This window comes from Oenanthe melanoleuca, chromosome 25 (genome assembly GCF_029582105.1).
Source record: "Oenanthe melanoleuca isolate GR-GAL-2019-014 chromosome 25, OMel1.0, whole genome shotgun sequence".
NCBI lineage: Eukaryota > Metazoa > Chordata > Aves > Passeriformes > Muscicapidae > Oenanthe > Oenanthe melanoleuca.
Window position 1 is genome coordinate 5,759,847 of NC_079358.1, and position 11,445 is coordinate 5,771,291.

At 40.5% G+C, this 11,445-nt stretch overlaps 1 long non-coding RNA gene across 1 annotated transcript; it reads left to right on the top strand.

The window, feature by feature from the left end:
* Positions 1-1,768: 1,768 nt before the first annotated feature.
* Positions 1,769-10,519, top strand: LOC130262944 (uncharacterized). Its single transcript, XR_008842168.1, has 3 exons — positions 1,769-1,945; positions 6,757-6,798; positions 8,563-10,519. It is a non-coding gene; the product is annotated as an uncharacterized LOC130262944 (long non-coding RNA).
* The last annotated feature ends 926 nt before the right edge of the window (positions 10,520-11,445 follow it).

Consider the following 11,445-nt stretch of genomic DNA (forward strand, 5'->3'; position numbering starts at 1 on the left):
TTTTCATTTTATATTTCTATTTTGATTAGTTATTTTTATTTATATTTTATTTTTTATTTTATTTATTTTTATTTTTATTTTATTTTTATTTTATTTATTTTTATTTTTATTTTTATTTTTATTTTTTAATTTCTATTTCCCCAGAGCGTGCTCAGCCCCTGAACCCCGATTTTCACGATTTTTTTTTTGTTTTCCCCCTGAACCCCAATTTTCATTTTTATTTCTATTTTAATTTTTTTATTTTATTTACATTTTTATTTCCCCCCAGAGCCGTGCTCAGCCCTGAACCCGATTTTTCACGATTTTTTTTTATTTTTTTCCCCCTGAACCCCAATTTTCATTTTTATTTCTATTTTGATTATTTATTTTTATTTATATTTTTATTTTTTTTATTTTTATTTTTATTTTTATTTTTATTTTTATTTTTATTTTTATTTTTATTTTTATTTTTATATTTTTATTTCCCCCAGAGCGCTGCTCAGCCCCCTGAACCCCGATTTTCACGATTTTTTTTTTGTTTTTTTCCCCCTGAACCCCAATTTTCATTTTTATTTCTATTTTAATTTTTTATTTTGATTTACATTTTTATTTTCCCCCCAGAGCCGTGCTCAGCCCCCTGAACCCCGATTTTCACGATTTTTTTTTTGTTTTTTTCCCCCTGAACCCCAATTTTCATTTTTATTTCTATTTTAATTTTTTATTTTGATTTACATTTTTATTTTCCCCCCCAGAGCCGTGCTCAGCCCCCTGAACCCCGATTTTCACGATTTTTTTTTTGTTTTTTTCCCCCTGAACCCCAATTTTCATTTTTATTTCTATTTTAATTTTTTATTTTTATTTACATTTTTATTTCCCCCCAGAGCCGTGCTCAGCCCCCTGAATCCCGATTTTGATTTTTTATATTTATATTTATATTTATATTTATATTTATATTTATATTTATATTTATATTTATATTTATGTTTATATTTATGTTTATATTTATATTTGTATTTGTATTTATATTTATATTTATATTTATATTTATATTTATATTTATATTTATATTTCTTAATTTTTTGTATTTTGATATTTTTTATTTTTTTATTTTTTTTATTTTTATTTTTATTTTTATTTTTATTTTTATTTTTATTTTTATTTCATTTTTATTTCTATTTTTATTTTTATTTTTGATTTTGATTTTTTTATGTTTTAATTTTTTTTATTTTGATATTTTTTAATTTTAATTTTAATTTTTTGAATTTTAATTTTTATTTTTATATTTATTTCTATTTCTATTTCTATTTCTATTTCTATTTCTATTTCTATTTCTATTTCTATTTCTATTTCTATCTCTATCTCTATTTTTAAATTATTTTTATTTTTATTTTTATTTCTATTTTTATTTTTATTTCTATTTCTATTTCTATTTCTATTTCTATTTCTATTTCTATTTCTATTTCTATTTCTATTTATTTCTATTTCTATTTTTTAATTTTTTTATTTTGATTTTGATTTTGATTTTTTTTAAAAAATTTATATTTATATTTATATTTATATTTATATTTATATTTATATTTATATTTATATTTATATTTATATTTATATTTATATTTATATTTGTATTTATATTTATATTTTGATTTTATTTTTATTTCCCCCAGAGCGCTGCTCAGCCCCCTGAACCCCGATTTTCACGATTTTTTTTTTTGTTTTTTTCCCCCTGAACCCCAATTTTCATTTTTATTTCTATTTTAATTTTTTATTTTGATTTACATTTTTATTTTCCCCCCAGAGCCGTGCTCAGCGCCGCCGGTGACCGGCCCGTGCCGCGCCGCGTTCCCGCGCTGGTACTACAGCCCCGAGGAGAAATCCTGCCGGGAATTCACCTACGGCGGCTGCCGGGGCAACGCCAACAACCACCGGGACGAGCAGGAGTGTCTGCGGCGCTGCCGGCCCCGCCCAGGTCAGCCCAAATTAAATCAAAAATTAAATAAAATCAGCCCCAAATTCAATAAAATCAGCCAAAATCCAGCCCAGAATCCGAAAAATCCACCCCAAAAATCCACCCCGAAATTACAACCACCGGGACGAGCAGGAGTGTCTGCGGCGCTGCCGGCCCCGCCCAGGTCAGCCAAAAATAAATCAAAAATTAAATAAAATCAGCCCCAAATCCAGCCCAGAATCCAAAAAATCCACCCAAAAAAATCCACCCCAAAAAATCCACCCCAAAAAATCCCCCGAAATTCCAAACACAACAACCACTGGGATGAGCAGGAGTGTCTGCGGCGCTGCCGGCCCCGCCCAGGTCAGCCAAAATTAAATAGAATCAGCCCCAAATTCAAATAAAATCAGCCCCAAATTAAATAAAATCAGCCCCAAATCCAGCCCAGAATCCAAAAAAATTCAGCCCCAAATTAAAAAAAAAATTCGTCCCCAAATTAAAATAAAATTCAGCCCCAAATTAAAAAAAAATCGTCCCCAAATTAAAATGAAATTCAGCCCTAAATTAAAAAAAATTCATCCCCAAATTAAAAAAAAAATCAGCCCCAAATTAAAAATAAAATCAGCCCCAAATCCAGCCCAGAATCCGAAAAATCCTCCCCAAAAATCCCCCGAAATTCCAAACACAACGAGCCCCGCCCAGGTCAGGCAAAATTAAATAAAATCAGCCCCAAATTCAAATAAAATCAGCCCCAAATCCAGCCCAGAATCCAAATAAATTCAGCCCCAAATTGAAAAAAATTCAGCCCCAAATTAAAAAAAAAGCGGTCCTGAAATTCAAAAAAAATCAGCCCCAAATTTAAAAATAAATTAGCCCCAAATTCAAATAAAAGCCCCAAATCCAGCTCAGAATCCAAAAAATTCAGCCCCAAATTGAAAAAAATTCAGCCCCAAATTAAAAAAAAATCGGTCCTGAAATTGAAAAAAATTCAGCCCCAAATTAAAATAAAAGTCAGCCCTAAATTAAAAAAAATTCAGCCCCAAATTAAAAAAAAAATCAGCCCCAAATCCAGCCCAGAATCCAAAAAATCCACCCTAAAAAATCCAGCCCAAAAAATCCTCCCCAAAAAATCCACCCCGAAATCACAACCACCGGGACGAGCAGGAGTGTCTGCGGCGCTGCCGGCCCCGCCCAGGTCAGCCAAAAATAAATCAAAAATTAAATAAAATCAGCCCCAAATCCAGCCCAGAATCCAAAAAAATTCAGCCCCAAATTGAAAAAAAATTCGTCCCCAAATTAAAAAAAAATTGGTCATGAAATTCAAAAAAATTCATCCCCAAATTAAAAAAAAATCAGCCCCAAATTAAAAATAAAATCAGCTCCAAATCCAACACAGAATCCAAAAAATCCACCCCAAAAATCCCCCGAAATTACAACCACCGGGACGAGCAGGAGTGTCTGCGGCGCTGCCGGCCCCGCCCAGGTCAGCCCAAATTCAATTAAAAATTCAATAAAATCAGCCCCAAATCCAGCCCAGAATCCAAAAAAATTCAGCCCCAAATTGAAAAAAATTCAGCCCCAAATTAAAAAAAATCAGCCTCAAATTAAAAAAAAAATTAGCCCCAAATTGAAAAAAATTCGTCCCCAAATTAAAAAAAAATCGGTCCTGAAATTCAAAAAAATTCAGCCTTAAATTAAAAAAAAATTCAGCCCCAAATTAAAAATAAAATCAGCTCCTAATCCAGCCCAGAATCCGAAAAATCCACCCAAAAAATCCCCCCAAAAATCCCCCCAAAAATCCCCCCAAAAATCCCCCCAAAAATCCCCCCGAAATTCCAAACACAACGAGCCCCGGGACGAGCAGGAGTGTCTGCGGCGCTGCCGGCCCCGCCCAGGTCAGCCCAAATTCAATAAAATCAGCCCCAAATTCAAACAAATTCAGCCCCAAATCCAGCCCAGAATCCAAAAAAATTCAGCCCCAAATTGAAAAAAATTCAGCCCCAAATTAAAAAAAAATCGGTCCTGAAATTCAAAAAAATTCAGCCTTAAATTGAAATAAAATCAGCCCCAAGTTCAAATAAAATCAGCTCCAAATCCAGCCCAGAATCCAAAAAATCCCCCCAAAAAATCCACCCCAAAAATCCCCCCAAAAATCCCCCTGAAATTACAACCACCGGGACGAGCAGGAGTGTCTGCGGCGCTGCCGGCCCCGCCCAGGTCAGCCAAAAATAAATCAAAAATTAAATAAAATCAGCCCCAAATCCAGCCCAGAATCCAAAAAATCCACCCCAAAAATCCACCCCAAAAAATCCCCCCGAAATTACAACCACCGGGACGAGCAGGAGTGTCTGCGGCGCTGCCGGCCCCGCCCAGGTCAGCCAAAAATAAATAAAATCAGCCTCAAATTCAAATAAAATCAGCTCCAAATCCAGCTCAGAATCCAAAAAAATTCAGCCCCAAATTGAAAAAAATTCAGACCCAAATTAAAAAAAAATCGGTCCTGAAATTGAAAAAAATTCAGCCTTAAATTAAAAAAAAATTCAGCCCCAAATTAAAAATAAAATCAGCCCCAAATCCAGCCCAGAATCCAAAAAAATTCAGCCCCAAACTGAAAAAAATTCAGCCCCAAATTAAAAAAAAATCGGTCCTAAAATTAAAAAAAAATCAGCCCCAAATTAAAAAAAAATTCGTCCCCAAATTCAAATAAAATCAGCCCAAAATCCAGCCCAAAATCTAAAGAAATTAATCCCCAAATTCAAAAAAATCCAGCCCCAAATTAAAATAAAATTCAGCCCTAAATTAAAAAAACTTCACCCCCAAATTAAAAAAAAATCAGCCCCAAATTAAAAATAAAATCAGCCCCAAATCTAGCCCAGAATCCAAAAAAATTCAGCCCCAAATTTAAAAAAATCTGCCTCAAAATCGGCCATGAAATAAAAAAAGTCCAGCCCAAAATTTTAAAAAATAATCCATCCTGAAATTTAAAAAAAAATCAGCCCCATATTATAAAAAAATTCAGACCCAAATTAAAAGAAATTCAGCCCCAAATTAAAAAAATCGGTCCTGAAATTAAAAAAATTTCTGTCCTGAAATTCAAAAAAATTCAGCCCCAAATTAAAGAAAAAAATCCCAAAATTAAAAAAAAAAACTGTCCTGAAATTCAAAAAAATTCAGTCCCAGACTAAAAAAAAATTCAGCCCCAAATTAAAAAAAATTCGTCCTGAAATTAAAAAAAATTCAGTCCCAAATTAAAAGAAATTCAGCCCCAAATTAAAAATAATTCGTCCCCAAATTAAAATAAAATTCAGCCCCAAATTAAAAAAAATTCAGCCCCAAATTAAAAATAATTTGTCCCCAAATTCAAAAAAATTTGTCCCCAAATTAAAAAAAAATTCAGCCCCAAATTAAAAAAATCCAGCCCCAAATTAAAAAAATCCAGCCCCAAATTAAAAAAAATTCAGCCCCAAATTAAAAAAATCCAGCCCCAAATTAAAAAAAAATTCAGCCCCAAATTAAAAAAATCCAGCCCCAAATTAAAAAAATCCAGCCCCAAATTAAAAAAAAATTCAGCCCCAAATTAAAAAAATCCAGCCCCAAATTAAAAAAAAAATTCAGCCCCAAATTTAAAAAAAATTCAGCCCCAAATTTAAAAAAAATTCAGCCCCAAATTAAAAAAAAATTCGTCCCCAAATTAAAAAAAAAAATTGTCCTGAAATTCAGAAAAATTCAGCCCCAAATTTAAAAAAAATTCAGCCCCAAATCAAAAAAAGAATCTGTCCTGAAATTTAAAAAAATTCAGCCCCAAATTAAAAAAAATTCAGCCCCAAATCAAAAAAAAAATCGTCCCCAAATTAAAAAAAAAATTCAGCCCCAAATTAAAAAAAAAATTGGTCCTGAAATTCAAAAAAAATCAGCCCCAAATTAAAAAAAAATCCTACCCCAAATTAAAATAAAATTCAGCCCAGAATCCAAAAAAATTCAGCCCCAAATTTAAAAAAAAACAATCCTGCCCAAATCCCCCAAAATTTTCCTCAAAATCCCCAAAAATTTTCAACCCAAAATTCCCCCAAATCCCATCCAAAATCCTCAAAAAATTTTCCCCAGAATTCCCAAAAATTTTCCTAAAAAATTCCCTGAAATTCCATCCAAAATTCCCAAAAATCTGTTCCAAAATCCCCCAAAATTTTCCCCAAAATTCCCAAAAATTTTCCCAGAAATTCACCCAAATCCTGCTTAAAATCCTCCAAAACTTTCCCTCCAAAATCCTACAAATCCCCTCCCAAAATTCCCAAAAATTTTCCCCAAAATTCCCAAAAATTTTCCCCAAAATTCCCAAAATTTCCCCAAAATTCCCCCACATCCTGTTTAAAATCATCCAAAAATTTTCCCCAAAAAACCCTCCAAATCCCCTCCCAAAATTCCCAAACGTTTTCCCCAAAATTCCCAAAACTTTTCCCCAAAATTCCCAAAAATCTGCCCCAAAATTCCCAAACATTTTCCCCAAAATTCCCAAAACTTTTCCCCAGAATTCCCAAAACTTTTCCCCAAAATTCCCAAAATTTTCCCCAAAATTCCCAAAAATCTGCCCCAAAATTCCCAAACATTTTCCCCAAAATTCCCAAAACTTTTCCCCAAAATTCCCAAAAATTTTCCCAAAAATTTTCCCCAAAATTCCCAAAAATTTTCCCCAAAAATTTTCCCCAAAATTCCCAAAACTTTTCCCCAAAATTCCCAAAACTTTTCCCCAAAATTCCCAAAAATTTTCCCAAAAATTTTCCCCAAAATTCCCAAAAATTTCCCCAAATTCCCATTTTCTCTCTTTTCCCTCCCAGATGATCTCGGCGCCGAATTCCGGAGATTCTTCTCTTCCAAAGGTGAAATTTGGGTCCCCAAAATGTCCCAAATGTCCCCAAATGTCCCAAAATGTCCCAAATATCCCCAAAATGTCCCAAATATCCAAAATGTCCCAAATGTCCCAAATGTCCCCAAAATGTCCCAAAATGTCCCAAATGTCCCAAATGTCCCAAATGTCCCAAATGTCCCAAATGTCCCAAATATCCCAAATGTCCCCAAATATCCCCAATGTCCCCAAATGTCCCAAATGTCCCCAATGTCCCCCAATCCCCCCAATGTCCCCAATGTCCCCCAGTGTCCCCCAATGTCCCCAATATCTCCCCAATATCTCCAGTGTCCCAAATGTCCCAAATGTCCCCAATCCCCCCCAATCCCCCCAGTGTCCCCAATGTCCCCCTAATGTCCCCTCAGTCCCCCCAATGTCCCCAATGTCCCCAATGTCCCTGACCCCCCAAATTCCTCCCCCAGGGGCCGTTTCTGGGGGGCTGCTGGCCCTGGTTTGGTGCCACCCCCAATGTCCCCAGTGCCCCCAATGTCCCCAATGTCCCCAATGTCCCCAATGTCCCCCAATGTCCCCAATCCCCCCAATCCCCCCAATGTCCCCCAATGTCCCCCAATGTCCCCCAATGTCCCCAATGTCCCAAATATCCCAAATATCCCCAATGTCCCCTCAATCCCCCCAATGTCCCCAATTCCCCCAATGTCCCCAATGTCCCCCAATGTCCCCCAATGTCCCCAATCCCCTCAATGTCCCTGACCCCCCAAATTCCTCCCCCAGGGGCCGTTTTTGGGGGGCTGCTGGCCCTGGTTTGGTGCCACCCCCAGTGTCCCCAGTGTCCCCAAAATGTCCCAAATATCCCAAATGTCCCCAATGTCCCCAAAATCCCCCCAGTGTCCCCAGTGTCCCCAATCCCCCCCAGTGTCCCCAATGTCCCCAATGTCCCCAAAATGTCCCAAATATCCCAAAAATCCCCAATGACCCCAATGTCCCCAATGTCCCCAATCCCCCCAATGTCCCCAATCCCCCCAATGTCCCCAATGTCCCCAATGTCCCCAATGTCCCCCAATCCCCCCAATGTCCCCAATGTCCCCAAAATGTCCCCAAAATGTCCCAAAAATCCCAAAAATCCCCAATGACCCCAATGTCCCCAATGTCCCCAATCCCCCCAATGTCCCCAATCCCCCCAATGTCCCCAATGTCCCCAATGTCCCCAATCCCCCCAGTGTCCCCAGTGTCCCTGACCCCCCAAATTTCTCCCCCAGGGGCCGTTTTTGGGGGGCTGCTGGCCCTGGTTTGGTGCCACATCCAATGTCCCCAATGTCCCCAATGTCCCCAATGTCCCCAATCCCCCCAATCCCCCCCCCAATGTCCCCAGTGTCCCTCAGTGTCCCCAATGTCCCCAATGTCCCCAATGTCCCCCAATGTCCCCCAATGTCCCCAATCCCCTCAATGTCCCTGACCCCCCAAATTTCTCCCCCAGGGGCCGTTTTTTGGGGGGCTGCTGGCCCTGGTTTGGTGCCACCCCCAATGTCCCCAGTGTCCCCCAATGTCCCCAATGTCCCCATGGTGTCCCCAATGTCCCCAATGTCCCCCAGTGTCCCCAATGTCCCCCAGTGTCCCCAATCCCCCCAATGTCCCCAATGTCCCCAATGTCCCCAATCCCCCCAATGTCCCCAATGTCCCCAATGTCCCCCAGTGTCCCCAATCCCCCCAATGTCCCCCAACGTGTCCCCAATGTCCCCAGTGTCCCCAGTGTCCCTGACCCTCCAAATTTCTCCCCCAGGGGCCGTTTTTGGGGGGCTGCTGGCCCTGGGCGCCGCCCTGGGCTCAGTTCTCAGCCTCGCCCTTCGCCGCTGCCGCCGGACGCCCCGAGCGCCGCCGAGCCCCGAGGATCGCGAGTGCCTGATGAAGGATCCCTACCCTGCCTGAGACCCCCCAGAAACCCCCAAAACACCCCAAAAATATCCCCAAAAAATCCCCCAAAAACATCACCCCGACCCCCCTCCTGATAATGATCCGTGCTCTGCCCCCTCCGGGTGATTTTTAGTGATTTTTGTAGGGAAAATTTAAAAAATGGGGAGAATTTGGGGAAGGGTGGGAATCAGCAAAAACCCCCCAAAAAAACCCAAAAAAATCCCCCAAAAAATCCCAAAAATTTCCCTCAAACCCCCTCCTGATAATGATCCGTGCTCCCCCACCCCGGGTGATTTTTAGTGATTTTTGTAGGGAAAATTTAAAAAATGGGGAGAATTTGGGGAAGGGTGGGATCAGCAAAAACCCCCGAAAAAACCTCCAAAAAAATCCCAAAAAAATCCCCTAAAAAATCCCAAAAATTTCCCTCAAACCCCCCTCCTGATAATGATCCGTGCTCCGCCCCCCCCGGGTGATTTTTAGTGATTTTTGTAGGGAAAATTTAAAAAATGGGGAGAATTTGGGGAAGGGTGGGAATCAGCAAAAAACCCCCAAAAAATCCCAAAAAAAATCCCCCAAAAAACCCCAAAAAAATCCCCCAAAAAATCAAAAACATCACCCCAAACCCCCTCCTGATAATGATCCGTGCTCTGCCCCCCCCCGGGTGATTTTTAGTGATTTTTGTAGGGAAAATTTTTAAAAATGGGGAGAATTTGGGGAAGGGTGGGAATCAGCAAAAACCCCCAAAAAACCCCCAAAAAATCCCAAAATCCCAAAAATCCCCCAAAAAATCCCAAAAAATCCCCCCAAAAATCCCAAAAATTTCCACAAACCCCCTCCTGATAATGATCCGTGCTCTGCCCCCTCCGGGTGATTTTTAGTGATTTTTGTAGGGAAAATTTAAAAAATGGGGAGAATTTGGGGAAGGGTGGGAATCAGCAAAAAACCCCCAAAAAATCCCAAAAAAAATCCCCCAAAAAAATCCCCAAAAAAATCCCCCAAAAAATCCCAAAAATTTTTCACAAACCCCCTCCTGATAATGATCCGTGCTCCGCCCCCCCCGGGTGATTTTTAGTGATTTTTGTAGGGAAAATTTAAAAAATGGGGAGAATTTGGGGAAGGGTGGGAATCAGCAAAAACCCCCCAAAAAATCCCAAAAAAATCCCAAAAAAATCCCCCCAAAAATCCCAAAAAAATCCCCCCAAAAAATCCCAAAAATTTCCACAAACCCTCTCCTGATAATGATCCGTGCTCTGCTCCCCCCGGGTGATTTTTAGTGATTTTTATAGGGAAAATTTAAAAATGGGGAAATTTTGGGGAAGGGTGGGAATCAGCAAAAACCCCCCAAAAAATCCCCCCAAAAATCCCAAAAATTTCCTCAAACCCCCTCCTGATAATGATCCGTGCTCTGCCCCCCCCGGGTGATTTTTAGTGATTTTTATAGGGAAAAGAAAGAAAAAAAAAATCAGAATTTGGGGAAAAGAGGGTGGGAATCTCTGACCCCTCCCCAAAAAAACCCCAAAAATCTCCAAAAAACCCCCCCAAAACTAAAAAAAAAAAACCAAAACAAAAATACCCAAAAAACCCCAAAAAATCCCCCAGAAAATCTCAAAAACCCTGAAAAATCCCCCCCTCCCCCCAATTTGTTCAGATTTTGGGGGTCCCAGCGTTTATTGGGGATCCCCCCTCTATTTGTGTGATTTTTTTGGGGGAGTTTGTGATTTTTGGGTGGAATCGAGAGGATTTTGGGGTTGGGGGATGATTTGGGGAGGGTTTTGTACGTTCCAGGGTTTTGTTGGAATAAAGGGAAAATTGGAACCAGCCCCGAATCCCAGCACCCCCAAATTCCTGAGCAATCCCCTCCCCCCCACCAAAAAAAATCCCAAATTTCCCCTCGAAAAAAAATCCCAAAAAATCCCAAATCCCCCTTGCTCTGGGGAACCCCTAAAATGGGGTTTGGGGGGGCTAAAATTGGGGTTTTTTTGGGGGGAAAAACGGGATTTGGAAGGGGTAAAATGGGATTTGGGAGGGGTAAAAATGGGATTTGGGATGGGTAAAAATGGGATTGGGAGGGGGGAAATGGGATTTCGGGTGTCCCAATGGGGGCCCTGCCTCGGTTTTTGGGGGTTTCTGTCATCTCTGGGATTTTGGGGAGCCCCCACCCCAAAATCTGGAGGACCCCCAACCCCCCTTTGAGGATTCTGCATCACCTCCAGCCCCACCCAGCGTTGATTGAGGGCGGTTTTGGGGGGTCCCCAAGGGTTTTGGGGGACTCGGGGGAGATTTTTGGGGTCCCCACGGGTGAGAGGGGATCCCCAGGAGTTCGAGGATTCCTCCGAATTTTTTGGGGACCCCCAAATTTCGCATCTCCCCCTCCCCAAATTCCGACACCTCACCGGTTGGGGACCAGCGGCATTTATTGTGGGGGCTCTGAGGGGATTTTGGGGGGTCCCCACGGGTTTTGAAGGACTCGTGTGAGATTGAGGGGGTCCCCAAGCGTGAGAGGGGGTCCCCAGGAGTGCGAGGATTCCTCCAAATTTTTTGGGGACCCCCAAATTTCGCGTCTCCCCCTCCCCAAACTCACACACTCAAGCCCAGCCGAGACCAGTCGCATTTATAGTGGCCGTTTTGGGGGGGCTCTGAAGGGATTTTGGGGTGTCCCCACGGGTGTTGGGGGACTCGAGAGAGATTTTTGGGGTCCCCAAGCGTGAGAGGGGGCCCACAGGAGTGCGAAGATTCCTCCGAATTTTTTGGG